Below are 3,486 nucleotides of genomic sequence, written 5' to 3' on the forward strand. Positions count from 1 at the left end.
GGCTTACAGTTTCAGAGGTGAGTCCATTATCTTTACAGCAAGGATCATGGCAGCAGGTAGGCATAGTGTGGAGAAGAAGGTAAGAGCTATTTCCTGCTTAAGAACTGTTTCCTGTGGAGGAAATCGCTCAAAGCCCACCCCCAGTGACACACTTCCTCCAACCAGGCCACACCCCCAATCCTTCTCAAGTAGTGCCACTCCCTGGTGACTAAACATTCAAATATATGAGCCTATTGGGGGCCATTCTTACTTAAACCACCATACCAGAGCTGATTAAAGTAGAAACCAATATAAAATAGTGTCAGCACCCAGTCAGGAGCCAGAGGCAGGCCTGGGACCAACTTTTCCCACTATCCCTAGAAGGAACCCAGCTTTGCAGATACAACAATCTCAGATTTCTAGTCCCCAGAGCTGTAAGCCACCACATCTGTAACTCAGACCAACCCATTAGTGGTACTGGCGAACTGTAGAGAGAATATCTTGTGTATTGTATGGATGCATCACCTGTCAATTAAAAATCCTGTGGCCTATAGCTTAGGCAGGAAATAGAAGGTGGGATATCTGGGAGGCAGAAGGAATTCTGGGATAGAGCTAGGTGGGAGATTCACCAGGAAGTTATGACAAGATGGGTGCTTGGTACCTGAGCACAGGTAACCAGACACATGGCAGAATGTAGATTAAAATAAATGGGTTATTTAAGTTATTATTCTTCTTAAGTTATTATTCTAGTCAGAGAAGAACCTAGCTATATGGCCAAGGTCTTTGTAAATATCTGAATCTTTGAATCTGAATCTTATTCATGGGAGCATGGACTGGGAGAAAGAACCAGGGCCCAACTTCTGAAATGAATGAAAAGCCTATCAGAACCATCTCCTTGACCACGAAGCCAGAAAGCAAACTCAGGTGGGGCCCCGTTGGTCCCCTTCAGACAGTGAGGTCAAAGTGTGGCTAATGTTTTCTGGGGAGTGAGGACAGAGCATCAAACAACATTTTGACAGATATCTCTGAGGGATTAGAAGGACTTGAAAGGAGGGAGACAGGTCCACTCAGCCCGAGGGATTCGGTTCCTTTACCTTCTGTTCTCCCAGCACTGGGACATACGTGGTGGCTGCAAAGTTTGAAGATATAAGCCAATAGGTGCAGCAGGTATGTGGGCAGTGTCTTCTATATGAAGCACTCCTGAAACACACGCATACTCTAGGTTTCCAGACCAACAGGTCATTGCAATCAGAGTCACAATTGCTTTCTGCCAGCTGGACATGTTTACTGCTTGCAACAGCTGGTCCCTGTTAACCTGACACTCCACACCAGGCATGCTCTCCCTTTAACGAACTTCCTGGAGACAAACCGAGTTGGAATGTTGCTGCTCTCTTTGCCAGGTAAATAGATGAAAGGCTGTATTAGTCCAAAGGTATCCAAGGGGCTAGGAACATGAGTGAGGGACAACACATTCTTTTACAAATGAAAACAAGGCTAAGCTGGTTAGAGGAAGAGCCACCCCTCTGAGACCTCTTGTGACTTAGAGTCTTGTTCTAGGGACAGATGTCCTTTCATCATTCAAAGGAAGGTGTCACAAGTCTGTCACAACACACAGCCAGCCTCGGGTAAGGTTGACTGCTAGGATAGAAGAAAAGTATGTTTCTCTCTCCCTACTCCCTCCCCTCCCCTCCTCTTTTATTTTCTTTTTAAGACAGGGACTCCTTGCTATGTAAACCAGGCTCTCTGGAACTCACTTTTTCAGATCTTATTTGACTATAAGATCTCCCTACCTCAGCCTTTTGAATATGGAGATCACAGCTTTGTGACACGGTGCCTGGGATAAGTGTTTTCTTAAGGAACCCTACGTCACCAGCAGAGTTCAGAAACAGAGAGCTTAAAATATAGATGGCTGTTTATTTATATACAGCTCATTGGGTAAAAATCAAATCATTAACATTATCTCCTCAAATAGTTCTGGGGAGCAGAGTATGTGCTGAGGGGGGATATAAACAAACAGATGTTTCCAGCTCTGAATTTCATCTAACACTGCCCCTCTGGGAGAGGCTTCTCGACGCATGCAATTTGTTAAGTTTTGAATTTGAATATGTGAACACAAATTTACCAAAAAAAAAAAAAAAAAAAAAAAGCAAATGCAATTACAATTAATTAAAAAAAAAAGGTTGCCTGTGTATCTAAAATGCACCAACAGTCTCCTATCCCAACATTCTCCTTCCTAGGCTCTTTCCTAGTCAGCCTCTTCCTTCTCTTTGCCCTTCCTGTGCCCAGATGCATCTACTTTATGGGCTGTGCTAAAGAACACCAGGCTGCAACTCATCTGGTATCAACTCATTGCTGAACAATGGCCGAAGGCTTAATCCCAAATTAGACAGTGTGATGAATAGGTGAGGGAAGACACAACCATCACCTGCAGGGTTCATTGAGGCAACGCATAGGCCAAATTACACGAGAATTAATGATGGCAATAAAGAGTTAGCCTTTCCTGACAGGAGGGCTTCTCTTTCGTCATGCTTTTCCAGAGGTGAAGTCTCAGCCCTTGCAGTACCTCACACGACAGCAGTGTAGTCCCTGGGCTGTGACTACACTAGAGTCTAATAATGGGATTCAGTTGGATGTTTTGAGCCACACAGCATCAGCTTAACCTGGGGGTGGGGAGGGGGAGGCTGGAGCTGGAGCTGGAGCTGGAGCTGGAGCTCAGCTACTGGGCTGAAAAGGGTATGATGGAATCCCCATAAAACCTCTGGAATCCAAGCTTGGCAAGCTGGCTTGGTTGACCGTATTTTGTACAGGGTCCCACTTGGAGCTTAGAAATGTCATCCAAGGTCACAAGCTGACAGGGTAAGACCTGGACCGGACACGAGAGGTCACACCACTGTATCCTACTCCTTGAGCTGGAATATCACTGGGGAAAGCTTGCTTTCTGTCAGCTCAGGGTGTGTGTGTGTGTGTGTGTATGTGTGTGTGTGTGTGTGTCAGGGTAGGGAGATGGGGCAGTGGGAATGTTTGGTATACTTTAAAAAAAAAACCTTTTTATTGATCTTTGTGAATTTCACATTGTGCACCTCAGTCAATCCCGTTTATCCCTTGTCCCTTTGTCTACCTTCCATCCTTCCTCCACCCTCCTCTCAAATGAAGACAAAGCAAAACACAAAAACAACAATGATAACAAAACTACCAAAAAAATCTCAGTGTGGAAACTGCAATATGTCATGGTATGTCACACACCAGATCCCTTTGTCCAGCCATCATTAGTTGCAAATGTTCATTGCAATGAGTCCTTGGTCTGGTTCGAGCTTTTGCTACACTATCAACACTGGACCCTAGCTGGGATTCCACTCAGATATTTATTATGTTGTTGCCCAGTGTCATGGAGATCCTACAGCTTTGCATCTGTAGGACCGGCCCCTTCATGCTCTCTAGCAGTTCATAGATGGGTGAGATGTTGGGGTGGGCCAACTCAATGCCTGGGTGGTAGATCAGCTGGTCAGC

This window comes from Mus musculus, chromosome 18, assembly GCF_000001635.26.
Source record: "Mus musculus strain C57BL/6J chromosome 18, GRCm38.p6 C57BL/6J".
Taxonomy (NCBI): Eukaryota; Metazoa; Chordata; class Mammalia; order Rodentia; family Muridae; genus Mus; species Mus musculus.